The sequence below is a fragment of the Onychomys torridus genome, chromosome 4, assembly GCF_903995425.1.
Source record: "Onychomys torridus chromosome 4, mOncTor1.1, whole genome shotgun sequence".
NCBI lineage: Eukaryota > Metazoa > Chordata > Mammalia > Rodentia > Cricetidae > Onychomys > Onychomys torridus.
Genome location: NC_050446.1, coordinates 76406507 through 76424220, shown reverse-complemented (window position 1 = coordinate 76424220; position 17714 = coordinate 76406507). Strand labels below are relative to the sequence as shown.

At 47.2% G+C, this 17714-nt stretch overlaps 1 protein-coding gene across 9 annotated transcripts in view; it reads left to right on the top strand.

Moving 5' to 3' along the window:
• Prr5l (proline rich 5 like) overlaps positions 1-17714 on the top strand; it is a 184719-nt gene that overhangs the window by 107762 nt on the left and 59243 nt on the right. For 2 of the 9 annotated variants that reach the window (XM_036183788.1, XM_036183782.1), the window contains one exon: positions 12562-12678. The exons of the other annotated variants lie outside the window; for them this stretch is intronic. The gene's annotated coding sequence lies outside the window, so the exon portion shown is untranslated. The remainder of the gene's footprint in view (positions 1-12561; positions 12679-17714) is intronic. 9 annotated transcript variants of the gene reach the window in all.

Below are 17714 nucleotides of genomic sequence, written 5' to 3'. Positions count from 1 at the left end.
TCTCCCTGCTCCCCTCATGGAGCCCTTTGGCTGTTTTCCTTGTGATATCTGCAGGCAAAATTAGTGGGTGGACTTGGTAATCCTGGTGTTTGAAATGATTAAAAAAAAACAACAACAACAAAACACCTACCAGCAGGATAATAGATGTCTTTTAGACCTCAGAAAAACCCTCATGGCTTGCCTTCTCTCTCTCTCTCTCTCTCTCTCTCTCTCTCTCTCTCTCTCTCTCTCTCTCTGTCTGTCTCTCTCTCTCTCTCTCTCTCTCTCTCTCCACACACACACACACACACACACACACACACACACACACACACCACCACCACCCGCCAAAGGTGAGTGTCAATGCAGAGTTGTTATCTTAGCCCACTGTTAGCCTTTACTGCATTGGGGAGACCACACAGGTTGGGGAGCTGAGGTTGGGAATCTGTTTGAGGCTCTGCCTTGAGAGAACTCTGAACATGGCTTCCCAGTTGTTCTGGACTTCACCTTTGCTGTCTACAAATCTTGTAAAACTCACCTCTCACAAAGGGTCATCCAGGATGGCCAAGGATGAAGTAAGTTCAAAGAGCACACAGATCTGTTGTATGGTACTGTTCCTGGAAGGACGTGCACAAATGTCTGTTCACATAGGGAACAAATGATACAGCAACGTAATGATATCTCCAAAGTCCAACTTGTTGAACCAATGAGCCTATTGGGGGTTCCTTACAGCATGGAAGACTCAAAGACAGTTGCATCACCAAAAGCCTGCCCCAGCATGGGGAAGCCTGGAGCTAAGGCAGATAGATTGACAGGCTGGACAGTCTCTTATTCTTAGCAGTCTTTCTTGGCTATCTAAGTTTGTTGGGGTGGGTGGGGCTTGTGAATCTAGAGAGTTTCAGTAACTTCCTAAGACTTGGAAGTTGCTTATTTCTTGAGTCTGAAGGAGCCCCTCTCCTTGATGGGATGTTTTAATTCATAAGAAATTGCTACATAGCAGGGTCAAAAGAACTCATAACACTACAATCTGTGGATCCAGTGGATCTAAATGGGGCCCTGGACTGATACCCCACTCCAGAGTCCCATCAATTATGTAGCCTCTCAGGACATGTGCTTGTGCCCAGTTGCCAGGATTTGAAGCAAGATTTCTCCTCCTTGGCTCTGGTGATGTTTTGAGCTGCAGAGTTCTTGTGCTAGTGTGAGATGGCCTGTACCTACTGGATACTCATGGTGTCCTCTGAGCCCCACAGTGGTAACAGTCCATATTATCTCCATACATGCTGGCTGTCCCCTAGGAAAACTGGACACTTTTCGCTTTGCTTCAGAATGTTGGCCTAACCCTATGTTATCAATGCTAGATGTATACTAGAGACATCTGGCACAAACCAGTACCAAGCCTCAGGGTTAATGTCTCAGAATCCCCAGGAGAGGGACCAGGAACCTGCCTTGTTGCCCTTTATTCATGGTACTGTTCTTGGTTTCAGTTACCTATAAGCAACCTTAGTATGAAAATGTTAAATGGGAAATTCCAAAAAAGAAACAATTCATGTTTAAAATTATACCCTTTTCTGAGAAATATGATGAAGTCTATGCTGTTCCATGATTTGCTGCTTGGGTGACTCATGCCTTTGTCCAGTGTGCTCTCCTTTGATGGGTCTTGCCATGTCATTTCTGAATGTAATCTAACATTCTGCCTCCAGTTGTCTGGACCGGCCAGCCATCTTCTACAGAAACCTTGGTGCCTCCTGCAGTGACAGCACTACTTTTGAATGTTTGCTGACAGACCCTGAACTCTCTGGGGGTAGTTTCTTAGTCTTCTTTATGGCCTAATGGCTTCCTCCACTTAGGTCCTGGCACACACTGGAATATGATTGAGTTACATAGACTTTGGCTGACTTGTGACTTCCGTGAAATGATTGCCTTGAGATGGTTCTGCTTTTTTGCCGAGCCTCTCCCCTGACCTATTACCTGGGGAGGTGACTTTCTCTTCACTCCTCCTTCTCTTAGGAAAGAACATTTTATCTCTGAGAGAAGACCTACTTTTGAAGGAACAGTACGTTTAACGTGGAGCACATTCCCCGGCACCTCAATGTGCCATTGGCTGCCAGGCAGTAGCATTTGACCGTTCCTTCACCCATCAGTGTTCATATTTATTATATGTCAGAAATGTAATTGCTCCATAATGGTGCGTCTCAGCTACTGCCTGCGTCTAGACTTTCTGGCTTACCGTTGAGTAGGCATTGCAGAATCACTGTGGATGACATTCACGGGCCACACCCAAACCATGTGCATTCCAAGAAAGTTGATGTTTAAGTGGGGCCATCAAGGTGAGTAAATAAGAAGTGTGGTATTTCCCACAGTTTCACTTAACTTGCACCAAAGAAAGGGGTTTTGGGGGGTAATTATACAGTGGGTTTCTGGTCCAAGTAGTACTGTCATAGTTACTTGTAGGTGAAACTAAATTACCAGTGTCATGTGTCTTCCAGATAATCAGTGACCTCTGCTGATTCAAGGTCAATCCCTGAGCTTGTATCCTGTTTGCTCAGATGTAGAAGAGTGTCCAAATTTGGACTGCTAGATTCTTGGTTTGGTTACCAGGGCATGCTGAGAGTTGCTTATCCTTCCCACTGGGCCTTTTCAATCTTGTTTGTAAGACCCAGTGTCTGTCCCTCAGCCTTTTGTAGTAGAGATTTTTCTTTTGTTTTGGTTTGTCCGTTTTTGAGACAAGGTCTCACAGTGTAGCACACTCTGACTTTAACATCTTAGTGCTGAAATTTCAGATGTGAGCCACCCCACAGACTTTCAAACATTGGTCCTTAAGAAAAGAAGTGTGCTCTGCTATACAGTCTGCCTCTTTTCCTTACTAGGTTTATAAGTGCCGCTGGCCAGTCAGCTGACCCAGAATTCCTTGCCTGTGTGGTTCTGGTCCACAATGTCCCTGTGAATGGTAATACTTAGATGAATACATGCCGGATCATTAGTGAAGAGAATTTTTCTGGCCCCTCTGTAATGGTGTTCCTGGGGACTTAGAAAATTGTTTTTAACTCACTCATTTAGAAGTACCTCTGGTGTTTTTAGGGTACCCAGGGCTGTGCTCAGTATCAGCTTACAGTGTAAGAAGACAGGTGGAACCTTTGCCTTGAAGAACTTTTGACCGGTCAGGGCTGGTCAGACTCAGAAAGAACAATTGGTACAAAGACTGTGGCTTGCTAAGTAAGTGCTCTGGAGAAGCAAGGGCTCCTCCTGTGAGGGAGAATGGATGAGATGGAAAGCTCTGTGATGATGCTCACAGTGGGAGGTGAAGGGTGGTGGGCAGCTTCTTGGCAACCTGTGCAGCCAAGAAATGCATGTGTAAAGCAGAGTGTTTGGGAGCCCAGACTCTGGGGTCCCGTAGGATCGCCCTTTGGGACACGTTTGCTAGTTTTCTGCTTTGGGGCAACTGACTCTCCATGCCTCGGTCTCTTCATCTTGCATCACAGCTATTACAAAGTAGGTAAAAATCTGATAAAGCCAGCTTTTTGGATTTTGGTGGAAATTGCTGATGATAAGAAATGAAAATTGAGGCCTGATCCATCACAACCAGTCTTTAGTGATAGTTAGTATTAATCAACCAATAGTAATAATGACAGTAAAATCGCCATGTTCGGCATTTTATTTGATGAAACAATCTCACTCTTTTTGTTTGTTTGTTTGTTTGTTTGTTTGTTTTTCGAGACAGGGTTTCTCTGTGTAGCTTTGTGCCTTTCTTGGAACTCGCTTTGTAGACCAGGCTGGCCTCAAACTCACAGAGATCCGCCTGGCTCTGCCTCCCGAGTGCTGGGATTAAAGGCGTGCGCCACCACCGCCTGGCCTCCACTCTTTTTTTATTGTCATTTCTTTCTTTTTCTTCCTTCTTCTCCTCCTCTTCTTGAATGTTTATTTGTTTGGTTGTTTTGGTTGGCTTTTCCAGACAGAGTTTCTCTGCGTAGTCCTGGCTGTCCTGGAACTCACTCTGTAGAGAAGGTTGGCCTCAAACTCAGAGATCCGCCTGCCTCTGCCTCCCGAGTGCTGGGATTAAAGGTGTGCACCACCACTGCCTGACAACAATCCTACTCTTCATAGTAGCCTCTTTCTGACCTGGTTTCCATCCGGTGGCTCTGGAGCGTGGATTTGGTTTCTTGCTTTGGCTTGGAAGGCTTTGCTTTGCTTTGTGTCTCTGAGATAGCTGGGCTGCTGCAAGCTCCCCCTGTCTCCTTGAATCTCTGTGTGTATAACAGAGAGAGATGATACTGTGTTTCAGTGGAGGAGTAGGTGATGGAGTGAGCTCAGACAGAAGAATGAGTTACGAAGTGGATCTGATGAAGTGGTGCATTGGAGCCCACCATAGCTGATTGTGGGCCATGTTATGGTAGGGATCAAGTTCTTGTGTGTGTGGGGGTGTCTCTCAGAGGTGCCTACTGTTGACATCTCAGCATAGGGTCAGCAAGTAGGAGATCGCCCAGCTAGCCAAGCAGAAGAAAATCCTGGCTAGTGGGAGGCCAAACCCTTAGTAAAGTGATAAAAGTCAACAGATGGTGGGAAGAAAAGTGACTTGCCCTGAGAATGCTGGGGGCCACAGCTATGATGGATAAAACAAACACCCGTGTGTTTGGTCTCTGAAGTGCCCAGCCAGCTGAGTAAGTTCGATTAGTAGTTAGCAGTTAGAAATTCCTTGAAAAAAAATCTCATTAAAAATATCTCAGGTCTGGGAGATGGCTCAGTGCAGACATGAGGACCCAAGTTCAAATCCTTAGCAGCTATGTAAAAAGCTGGATATGGCCATAGGGAAGGGACAGGTGGATTCCAGGAGCTCGGTAGCCAGTCACCCTAGCCAGAGCAGCAAGCTTGCAGCTCTGTGGGAGAGTCTATATTAGAGGAAGAAGGTGGAGAGGAGCAAAGGAAGATTCCTACTGTAGATTTCTTCCTCTGTCCTCTGCTTGCATGTGCATGAGTATACAGCCACATAACCATGCAAACATACCACACACACATGCACGCACGCACACACGCACATACATGCACACACGCACATACATGCACACATGCGAGTGCGCAAATTCTGGGAAAGGTCAGGAAAAATTGGGCTTATAGACAAACTTCTAAACGGTCTTATTAAATAAAAAACTCGGAGCCAGATATAGGGGTGAAAACCTGAGAGATCAGGGAAATAGGGAAAACCACAGCTAACCTCACCTCACCAACTCCACAGCTTCCAAAAGTGAGCTACTTCCTGTCTACCCACACCTATATGCCTTGCTGTTCTGCCATCTGATTTGCTGTCTATCCAGCTACATCACTTCCTCTTCCTGCCCAGCTCTGTCACTTCCTGTCTGTCTGTACAGACCTCCAAACCTCCATGATTAACTAGTGTTGAAATTTAAAGCATGTGTCACCACACCTGGCTCTGTACCAAGTGTGGCCTTGAATCACAGAGATCCAGACAGATCCCTGCCTACCAAGTGATAGGATTAAAGGCATGTGCTACCATTGCCTGACTTCTATATAGTGTCTGGCTTTTTCCTCTGATCTCCAGGCAAGTTTTATTTCATTGGGAGACACAGTGTACTAGGGGACACAGTACATCACCACATGGGCTAATATCCCAATGTCAAGAGCTGATTGGGTTGTGCAGTGACTGTCTTCTTTGACTTGAGTAGGTGCTGTTTAGCATGACACATCGGTTGCCCCTTCCTCCTTGCCGCAGTCAGAGCTGGCCTGTTTTGTTCAGTTTGTGATATATGATGCAAAAGAGGGGGTGGGGTGGAATTGCTTGATCTTTCCTCTTCTCTTCTGTCAGTGATTACTCCTAGCCTCCTGGTCCTTCCCCACAGCAGCCCTGCTGTGGGAGAGCTGCTGAATAAACTCAGTGAACATGCCCATGAACTAGCAGACTGTCATTGTTAGCCCTGACTCGAGATCAGAAGCCAAGTTCTGGTTCTGACCACCTTGTAAACACTGACTTTGAACAAACCACAGACCCTTTCCTCCTTCTCTCTCTCTCTCTCTCTCTCTCTCTCTCTCTCTCTCTCTCTCTCTCTTTCCCCAGGGCCTTAGGAGCCACTGTTGGTGCCCTTGTTTATTTGAATGAGTAACCCAGGTCCACATTTCAAATTCAGGAAGTACAGGAGGGCATACAGGGAAAAGACTTCCCTGGTGTGCCTGTCACCCCGCTGATGCCCTAAGGGAAACAAGCATGATTTGGTCCAGGGTTCCATAGTCAGTTTATACTCTGAACTGAAATATTAAAACTGACCCCCGAGCTGTTCTATGGTGATAGCAGAACGATATGCACATAGCTGTGTTCAACCTTCTTTCTTTCTAAGCCTCCCTGGATAGACCCATCACGTCACAGTACACCAATGGGTGGGGTACCACAGGGCACCTGAGAACATGGGTCTTTTAAAAAGTAACAATTTTGGGCTCTCACATAGGTGAGGGGACCATCGGGGAGGTGCCACTACTTAGAATGAATGTGTGATGGGCAGGTGGGAAGGATGGAGGAGCTGAGCAGTGTGTGCACTGTGGAGAGAGGTGGAACTGGAGATGTGGTGGGGTGCGGAGAGGGGGGTGACAGGTGTGAATGAGGCCTGAGGGTGACAGGGAAACCATTGCCTAGTGGGGTTGGCGAGGTGTTGTACAGCAGCCTGGAGCTTATGCAGATGCACACTCAGCCCCTGAACACACCACCCAGCCTCAAGATAGCCCTGGCTCTGGGCAGTGATGCAGGCCTGAGATGAGGAATGGTTCAATTCCTGGATTGGACCTCCTCAAAGGACCATGTGTGTATGGGTCAGTGGTCCTGATGCAGCAAGAGTCCAGGTTGATGTCTGAGGCCTGTGATACCACCTAACACCATGTGGATATCTATGATGGTCTGTGCTGTGGCTTGAAGCCATGTTGGTGTCCATGGGCCGTGCTGCCGCTGGGGGCCATATTGGTGTGAGTGGCCTGCACTGCCACCTGAGGCCATGGTGACTTGATGTTCATGTTTTGGGCTGCCACCAAGGGCTCTGTGTGGGTCCTTGGCCTTACTGCAGCCAAGGCCAGTGTTTGTCATCTCTGCTGTTGCAAGAAATCATGTAGAGGCCCATGATCCATTCTTCCACGGACTGTAAAGGGAAAGGAAGCTACTTTGGCAGTGATACACACAGTTGAGAAAGAGGGACATGGACGGCTTCTGTGACAGCCCCTACCCGCCCCCTCAACACCTCTCAAAGTAACAGCCTAAACAGGAAGCCATTGAAGTGAACTCTTATAAAGTGTGATAAGGATGCTGAAGTAGCTCTGTACACTTGATGACTTCCGGGGGGTGCTGGAGGAGAAGGACTCAGTTCTATTTGGGGACAGGCCACGGAGAGTTTGACTGTGCTCCAGTGAGTATAGATAACATAAATTGGACTTTCTTTTTCTTTTCTTTCTTTCTTTCTTTCTTTATTTCTTTTTTTGTTGAGGGGGGGAAGTCACAAGGGCAAGGGGTGGGCATGGATATACTGGGAAGTAAGTGTGATCAGGGTGCATGATGTAAAATTCCCCCAAAGAGTCAATAAAAATATCTGTTGGAAAAAAAAGTAGCAATTTTGCATATGTTTACAAGTCTAATGGTGATAAGACCACAAGGGTGGTTAGGAGAAGGCTTTTTGGGGATGATGAGAACTCATCAAGGGGTGAGGGGTTAAGAGGGCTCTCCTGATTAAAGGATGAATTGTGGATTTGAGCCTGGAGAATGGGAGCTACTTTATGCAGAGGGCACAGCATGTGGGAAGGCCCTGGGTGGGGAATCTTGAAGGTGGTGGTGGAAGTGATGTGGGCCAATGAGTTGGTATGCAGTGGCTGGAGGAGATAGTGTTAAGATGGACCTAAGATTTATTCTCAGAACCGTGGGGAGTCGCTGAAGGTATTGATGTGACCGAGGGACATAAATGACAGGAGTGCTGTGGGTCCTTCATGGTTGGATTCTTGTCCCATCACGCTTTCTCGTAAGTGTGTGACCTAGATAAATTTGCCAGAGTGTACCCCCACACCCTTCTCTGTGTGATGGGGATGGCTAACAGAACCTGACTCCTGGTGACTGGGGAGGGGGGCAGTGCAAGGGCTTTCATGGACTTTGGGTGCTTCACAGTGTGAAATATGTGACACATTTTGATTTGAGTAAATGTGAGTATAAGTGTCTCTACTTGGCTACCTGTTGCTATGATAAAGATCATGGCCAAAAGCAACTTAGGAAGGAAAGGGTATACTTTATCCTATAGCGTACAGTCTGTCATGAAGGGAAATCAGGGCAGGAACCTGGAGGCAGGAACTGAGGAAGACCACAGAGGATTGCTGTTCACTGAAGGCTTACTCCTCACATATTGCTCAGTTTGTTTGCCTATATACTCTAGGACCACCTGCCCCATTGTGGGATGGGCCCTCCCAATCAACCATCAATCAAGAAAATGCCTTACAGATTTGCCTACAAGCCAGTTGAATGGAGGCAGTTCCTCAGTTGACATTTCCTCTCCCTAGACAACTCTAGCTTGTATCAAATAGACAAAATACTAACCAGCACAGCGGCTATGGTTGTCTTCGGGCTTCTGCTCCTCAGTCTGTTTGTGAGTGGAGGGTGTGCACCACATGGCAAGTGCCTGCTGTCTGGCAAGCCCCTAGGAACTAGCTCTGGCATTCCCATCATCATTACGAAGAAGACTGCTCTGCTGCAGTTAAGAGGACAGGTCAGCTGAGTTACAGTGACTGCAAATGTGGGGTTGAGTCCTACTGAGTCCCTGCCTTTCAGGGAGACACTGGCTCCTGTGTTCAGGATGCCAGGCAGGAGCTGCTGAGCTCCCAGCGAGTATGTGAAATGGGCTGTTTTCTGTCTGCCTTGGAACTGGATTCTCCTCTTGTTCCTGGAGGTTACATCAGACTGGGTGGCTCTGTCTTTGACTTTGTTATTTACACTCAAAGTGGATTTTTCCTGGAAGCCTCCAGTCATTACCAGCTACACACTTCTTTATTTTAAGCTGTTGTGTCATGATCCTACTTCCTTTTTCGGAGGCCAAACTGGAGACTTGGTGTGTTTCATTTACATGTTCCATTAAGTGTAACATCTTCTTTTGCTCTTATAATTGTGTATAGGGTCTCTGTATCATTCCCCACCACCAGGCCTGTCCCCAGGCCTTCTCCTTCACCCTGCCTGACCTTATGCTTTGTATCCCCATCCCTAGACCCAATCTCGTTCCTGTCTTTATACTCTGTTTCTCCACCCCATTCCTAGGCCCTGTCCCTCTCCCCATTCCTATCCCCACCCCTGCCCTCATGCTTCATCCCCATGACCCACCCCATCCTCATTCCCCATCCCCATCTCTAGCTGAGGCTTTTCTGCATCCCAGCCAGTCCTGCGGCCACTTGTAAATAATCTCTCATAGGCTTATATTAATTATAAATGCTTGGCCGATGGCTCAGGCTTATTTCTATTAATCTATGTATTGCCATCTGGCCGTGGTATTACTGGTCTGCTAGCATGTTGCTCCTTGGGCAGCTAGCTGGTGTCTCTCTTGACTCTGACCTTCTTTCTCCTTGTATTCAGTTTGGCTTTCCCGCCTAGCTATATTCTGCCCTACCATAGGCCAAAGCAGCTTTACTCATCAACCAATAAAAGCAACACATATTCGCAGCATACAGAAGGACATCCCACATCACCCATCCTCATGCCCATACCATCCTCATTCCCACCCCCATCCTCATGCCCACCTCCATCCTCATTCTCATCCCCATCCTCATTCCCACCCCCATCTTTATGCCCATCCCTGTGCCCCCTTCCCATCTACATCCACACCCCTGTCCTCATGTCCCATCTCCATCCTCATCTCCACCCCATCCTCATCTCCTTTCCCATGCCCCCTCTCCCTCCTCATCCCCATCTCTGTCTTTGTTCCCCTCCTCATCTCCATACCCAATCCCTGCCTCTGTGTGCCATCTGCAACCTGTTTTCTTAATCCCAAACCCCAACCCTGCCAGCTGTGGGGAGAAAGTGGGGCAACAGATCCTTTTCCAAGAATCCTGTCATGGACCTCGGGTTAAGAGGTTGGCAAAGAAACTATGTGGGGCACCTAGAGAGCCACTAGGCCAGTGATGCCTCTCAGGGGCTCTGTGACCCTCAAAGTGGGCCCTGCACCCTAGCTGTGTCCAGAATTGAAATGGACCATTGGGCACCCAAATTTACTAACTTAAAGCGGTGTTACATAATAATTTAAATAGCTTGGTCCTTCAGAAGAGAATTTGTTCAGTGCAGAGACACTAGACTTGAGCTTTTTGTGATAGTGCTGGTGATATGGGCTGAAGTGTGTCTCTTTGTAAGACCCCATGCTGAAGCTGTAGCCACCGTGCTTCCTTCCGAATGTGTGTAAAGATCACGATTAGTTAAAACAAGGCTGTTCCAGTGGCCCTGGCCCAGTCTATTAGTACCCCATAAATGAAGACATTGAGTAGCTGGAGACTCAGGATATGAGAGTGTGGAGGAAAGACACAGTGAGAGGGAGCGGCCATCTGCAAGCCAGAGTGAAGGCCTCAGGAGAGACCAACCCCATTGATCCCTGGGTCTTGGATTCCGACCTCTAGCACTCTAAGGAAGTCTGTTAGCGTGGTGTGGTGTGAGGCAACCTGGCTGCTGTGTTGTGTTTGATCAGATTCAGCCGATGAACAGAGTTGAGGGAGTGATGGTGGTGATATTCATCAACAGTGGACTGCATTTACCAAACTCTTTCTGGATGTCTTCCTGGCCTCACCACACCTAACATCATGCTTGTTCTGAGTCATCTGCCCAGGGTCCTACAGAAATGGTAATACCACCCTGTCTGTGTCCCCTCCCCCATCCTGGCCCAGGAGAATAAGTTTTGTATTAAGGGTAATGCATATTTGAGCATACATAACACAGATGGCAGATATAGCTTCTCCAAAAGACAGAATTGGCATATAAGGTTATTAGGACAAACAAACACCAAGAAGATAAAGAAATCAAGTACCAGAAGTAAGATTGAAATAATGATAAAATACAATAATGGCCATTTTCTTGTTTCCCCCAACATAACATTTTTATTATTTATTTGGAAATTTTGTACAGTGAGTTTCTATCACACTCACTCCCCATTCCTCCCAGGTCCACTCTTCTACCCTTGCATCTCCCTGCCAAAATCAAAACAAAAAACAATATACTCATTGGTCAAACTCCCAGTGGCCAGCCATTTAAAGAAAGCTGACACCCCCACCCAATCCCACACTCCCCTTCTGCTGGAAGCCATCCACTGAAGAGCTACACTTCAACGTCTTTATCACAGTTTTTAAGCTTCAGTAGCTTCGTTTTTGGACTGTTTCTTTTGGGGCAGGGGAGGTTGCCCAGAAGCCTTCAGTGTCTTTCAATCTCAGTTATGAGTCTGCACTCATAGCAGCTGGTGGCATCTTGGATCATGGATATGAACTTGGTCCCCAATGGCAGCACAGATCACACCTTAACCCATGTGGCAGCACAGACTGTGGACATCAACATGGCCTCTGCTGTCCGTGTTTTGTGACCCATGCTCCTCTCTACCTGGTCCATTCTCTGGACAGTTATAGGAACCATGACCTGTATTTCCTAGCCAATATCTCTGATCATCACGACATCTCTACAAGGAAACTCTCCCTATTCCTTCTCCTTGATGGACACTGTAGTTCAGATAGTCTGAGGCTATGCATGCAGTGAGTGTTAGGTTCCAGTAGCTACTGTAACAAGTTACCACAACCTTTGTGACTTAAAACAACAGAAATGTATTTACCTACAGTTCTGTAGAGTCAAGGTCCAGAGTCAAGGTATACTGGAGCCATATTCATTCTGGAAGTTCTGTCATGATTCTGAGAGGCTTCTTTCTGACTGTCCTTGGCTGGTAGCTGCATCACTGCTGTCTTTGTCCCATGTTTTGCTGTGCTGTTTGTCTTTTTGCTCCTTCATCTTCATCCCATTTTTTTGAGGTTGCATGGATTGCATGTAAAACACACAGATCCTGGATAGTCACTTGCTCTTAAGAGCTTAGCTTCATGATAGCTTCTGCCATATCAGGTAATACTTAATGAATTCTGGGGATTAAGACATAAAAATAAGCCTACTGTGGTGGCAAATACCTGTAACCCCAGCACTCAGGGACTCAGAAGTTCAAGGTCATCCTCAGCTTCATAGTGCGTTCAAAGCCAACCTGGGCTGTATAAGATTTTTGTCTAGAATGTATCCTCAGGTCATTCTCTCTGCCTACCTCTGAGTAACAGAAAGAACCATAATGGGCCAGGTGGCGGTGGCGCACACCTTCAATCCCAGTGCTTGGGAGGCAGAGGCAGGCGGATCTCTGTGAGTTCAAGGCCAGCCTGGTCTACAGAGCGAGTTCCAGGACAGGCTCCTAAGCTACACAGAGAAACTTTGTCTCAAAACCAAACCAAACCAGACAAAGAACCGTGATCCCCAGGCTAGAGTGACAGAGCCTTGTGGTGGTTTATCCACTGGAACCAGAGACATCATCCCTTAGCCCTTTCCTGTGTGCTATTTCTGGACTGCTGCCACAGAGTGAAGCTGGCTAACGACCAACAGACCCAGCCATCAGAAACACATCAGGGCTCCAAGATCTACAAATGGACTCATCCTTGGCAATCCCAGAATTCTGGAATCTTCCTAAATAAAATGTGAGTTTCCCTAAGTGGGTTGGTTTATCTGCCATTCTAACAGTGAAGCAAACTAACAAAGTGATAGGAGATGACCTTAGTGTACTAAGAGGAAGAAATCCACCCTTGTTAAAATAGTGTGTCCATTAATAGTGAATAAGGGCTAGGGAGTTGTCTCAGTCAGTAAAAGAGCTTGCCACATAAGGATAAAGACTTGGTTTTGCAGAAACCATGTAGAACAACCAGGTGTGCTGGTGTGTGCTTGTAATTCCAGTGTTGGGATGGCAAAGACAGGCAGATCCCTGGGACTCACTGGCCAACATTCAGTCTAGCTGAATGAACCACGTCTAGGCCAATGAAGGACTCTCTTTGAATGAAAGACAAGGTGGTATATAAGCTGCTAAGGGAGAAAAGCTACCAGCAGCTATGAACTCTGTGAGCCACAATAATGACTGTCCTGACAGGGAAGGCCCATGGACATGAGTGTTATGGGAGTAACAAACTCCATCTTCTGATTGTATTTAAGGCATAGTCCACAGGATCAGACACACATGCCCAGTACTAGAAATCTGGCCCCATGTCCGAGGCAGGGGAACTGTTAGGCCTCAAGTGTAAAACGACCAGTTTTTGCTGAACAGACATAGCATCCAACTGCCTTCTAGAGACGTGTATCTTTAGCCATAGATTAGTGAATCTCAGTCCTCATCAGAGAAGCGTTTTTTGTGCAGTAGATGGTGCTAATGCAGAAACCCGCAAGTGGCCAATGTGTAGAGAATAGTTGTGGAGTGATCATTCACAATGGGACATCTGCATCACATCCTGTCTCCGTCAGGCTCAGGGACAACTGCTCAAGAGGAGAGGAGAAAGGTCTGAAGAGGCAGGAACTGAGGAAGAAACGGTGTTTCCTAGACATGATAGAATCCATAGCAGCTTTGGCTGCCTGCACAAGACCTGTCCAAGGTCAAGCCAGTCGGCATGCCAGCGTGGAGGAGGGGAGGGGAGCTCAAGTATCATTCCCAGCTGAGGAGCCCTTGAAAGTTTCTTGGAGAAGGAGAGTCAGTTTTCTTTTAAAATCAAGGTGGACTGTTCCTGAGGAAGAGTGGCCCCTGATGGTGACTTCAAGCCTCCACAGCTGCGTACTCCTACAGATTTACACACACGAACATGGAGACACAGACCCAGTTAGGTAAAATCGAAATGCACTCCTCAGCTGCCCAAGCCGTGTGTTAAGTGTTTAGTGGTTCTATGTGGCTACGGGTGACATCATAGATAGCATCAGTGTGTGTACTCTCAGCTTTCGGGTAGCCTTTCGCTTTCTGTTGCAAACACCATTGCAGTGGGTACCTATTCCACCGATGGCCTTGAGGTACCAGCCCTTAGGGTGTGGCCTCAGGGCTAGCTTAAGACCTAAGGGGGCATGCTCACCTCTCTCTCTCTCTCTCTCTCTCTCTCTCTCTCTCTCTCTCTCTCTCATGGGCTTGGACGATGTTTACTGACTCAGGAGGCAGATGCAGTATGGGACCAGCCATCAGCCTTCCAGGACTCTGTGATGATTTTGCCTATCCTGTTTAGTGAGTTTTTCTCCCCAGTTTATCTCATAATAAACTCCCTAATACCCTTAAGCAGACTCCCTTAGATTTCTCGCTATACACCATGAATGTTTTCTTTTTATTTTCCTATAGAAGCAAATATGCCATTACTCAGAAAGTGGGAGCATGGCTTTCCACGGCAGTAATGTATTCCTCAATGTGCTGGCCAGTCTCTGTCATAAATGAAAATGTGCTTGTGTGCATACACACTTTTCAAGCGTGAATCATAATGAGAACATTTTGAAATATTTAAGAAACAAAGACAAAAACCTATCACCTGGGATGGTACATTTGGGGACCAGGATTAAAGGTAGAGCCTTTCTTGATTGGCCCTGGGTTTCTTTCAGCCCAACAGTCCTGGCTGAGTCACTAGGTCTCAGTTTCTTCATTAAGGGTGGTATCCCTGCTCTGCCTGCTTCCTGTGGTTGGGTGTGATATGTTTATTTGTTTGCATGAATATATGTATATATGTTTTCTTTTCTTTTTCTTTATTTTCCAGAGCTGAGGACTGAACCCAGGGCCATATGTTTGCTAGGCAAGCGCTCTACCACTGAGCTAAATCCCCAACCCGTTTTCTTATTTATAAAAAAGAGTCCCTGGTAGCCCAGGCTGGCCTTGAACTCCCTACACACTTCTGACCCCCATATCCACTTCTGCAATGCTTGCATTACTGACATGTACATTACATTACACCAGTTAATGCAGTGCTAGTTCATGCTACACGGACACTCTGATGGAGCTGCATCCCTAGCTCAGGGTTGGGGGAAACTTAGAAGCAGGGGATGTATGAATTAGGGCAGTGAAGCCTCAGTACATAAAGCTATGTGTGTCATCCAAGGCAAGAGACAAAGTCCATTTCTGTGATAGTGTTGGGGTCCTAGCTGGAGTCGATGTGTCTTAGAGTCTGGGGAAGCCCCTTGCAACCAAGAGAAGCATTGCAATTTACCCCTGCTGTGGGGGCTGGGCAGTCTTGATCCAATACCAACCAATATTCTTTTATTGATTTGGCCTGTACTGTGGCACACTTGCTACTTGTTGGGCACTGTTGCAAGCAATACTTCCGGTACCCCGAGGAGTCACTGTTGGCGTACCCCTTTCCTGGGGAGAAAAATCAAGCTTCAGAGGTCAAGTACCTTGTCCAAGGTCACAGAGTGGGTAGGAGTGTCTTGTCTGTCTGACAGACCGTCAAGCCTGCATTTCTTCATGGTCTCCTTCCTCTAACTCCGTTCCTTCTGTCCCGATCATGTGTGGCTGTGGAGTTGATTTGGGTAGATTACTTATCTCGGGGGTATGAGATTTAGGTTTTGATATAAAGGCTGGTGACTGACATTTCTAACTCAGTAGCTTTGATTCTGGGATCCTGCCTGAGTTTAGTAGTGTGGAAAGGGGAGATGGGCTGGGAAGGCGGGCTGACCGTGACATGGCGGTGACTTGCCTCTCGCTAGCTGGGTGCCCTCAGGTTGGTTACTTAATTTCTCTAACTTCAGATGGCATTTTGGGAGGGTGAATAAGTCACTTTGGTGACAGTGCCCCATGTGCTGTCAGGCAACTTGCCCATGCTTCCTTTATGTTTAACTCTACCTGTGTCTTGAGCTAAGATGTGTGTGTTCAGAGTGAGTGACCCTCCTGCCTGTCTGCCTTCAAGGCCTTCCTACCATGGCCTCCTGCAGCTGCAGAACTTCTCAGGTCTGGCGCTGGGGAATGGAAGTTCTAGGCCTTGTTAGCGTAATCCTGTGTTGGAGATTTTGGATAATCTGTTTGCTCATTTGCTCCACGTTTGTTGGTTCTAAATGGCTGCACTCCGAGGCCCTGTCTGTCTTGTCATTTCTGATTCATCATATCTGGGTCAGGACAAGCCGGTGCTTGAAGGGCCGGTGTCTTAGCAGGTGTATACAGGGTGTGCCAACCTTTCTTCAGGCCCTTGTCGGCACGTCCTAGAGCTTCCTTCCTTGGTCTCCATGCGGCTGCTTGGCTGTGTGACAAGCAGAGATGATGTGGACCACATCCTCTCTTCATCTTGTCAGTAATTGAGAAGGACAAAGTGTGGGGGCTGAAAACAAGTCAGAGGGAACTTCTTGCTGTGTGTGTCCTTGACTCAGGGTGTGGGCACTGTGGTCATTGTCCTTTGGGCTCAAAGTTACCCTTGTTTATAATGGGGCACCAGGGCTGCCTTGGGTGCTGTGCAGGGTGCTCAGACAGCTTGGGATGGGAGACCTGAGATCTGTAGCTGAGACACGGAGGGGCAGGGGCCACCTTAGATCCTCTGGAATCTCAGCCCCTAGGAGAAGCGACAATGTGTCCGGTGCAGTTCTCTGCTTCCCTGAGCTAGTGCCCCGAGTGGGCGGCAGCTTCATTGCCTTTGGTTTAAGATCCTCACAAAGTGAGATAATATCCGGTAATTACACAGTGAATTGCACTTCACAGGCCTTTCAAAGATGGGCCCAGGGATGCATCCTGTCTAAGCAGAGGGACCTTTGCTGGCAAGTGAAGCCTCAATCCAGCTAGTGTTAGTATTCTGAGGGATCCACAGTTTTATTTTGCTTTCCCCTCATCACTGCTGTAAGTAGATCTTTCCAGATTTTATTTTATTTTATTTTTATTTTTATTTTTATTTTTTTGCATTTGGGAACATGTCAGCCCTCTCCAGAACTTAACAGGCTTCTGCAACATTTATTCATCAATTTTGATAACTGTTTCTTTGCTCGGTGTGCAGGGTTCCCAGCCAAAGACTGTCTAAGAAAAGGGCACATGACACTGCTTCCCTTAAGGACAGCAGTTACAGGGTTACAAAGTGGGTCGAGCTGTCCTTCTGGCCTTCGGTCTTATGAACCGGTGTCAGTAGGCCCTCTGCCCACACAAAGCCACCAGCACCTCTGTGCCTTCCTGACAAGTTGCGTTGTCGTGGTTCTGGCTGTGTCCACCAAATGCTGCAGCTGAGGCTGTGGGACTTCCCTTGCCAATCTTCAGGCTGACAATCTTCCTTTGCTTTCTTCGCTGGTCTCTGGGACTTATCTGAGTTAACTTGGCTCCAAGTAAGAGTAAAAAACAAAACAAAACAAAACAAAAAAACAAAACCACAACCAAAACAAACAAACCAAACAAAAACAGTAAAACAAAAACAAAAAACAAACAAACAAAATCAACCAAACCACAACCAAACCAAACCAACAAACCAAGCAAAAACAAAAGCATGTGAGTGAAATCTGTTAAGCCCACCAAGAGAAAGTGCCTTTGGCCGTTTCCTGCAGCACTCCAGTCTGCTGAGGTGAGAGAGAACATGTAAGGAGCTAGCCATCCCTGAGGCCCAGGGCTCTGCCAATTCTGCTGGGCATGTCAGCTCATCTCATTTCATCCCTCCCGGTCCTGGGACGGTGGTGCATTAGCACCTGAGGACATTACACTCACGGTGTCTGAAGTCATGTAACTTGGGAGGGTCCGAGTTAACTCCTGAACCCCAGAATCAAAGCT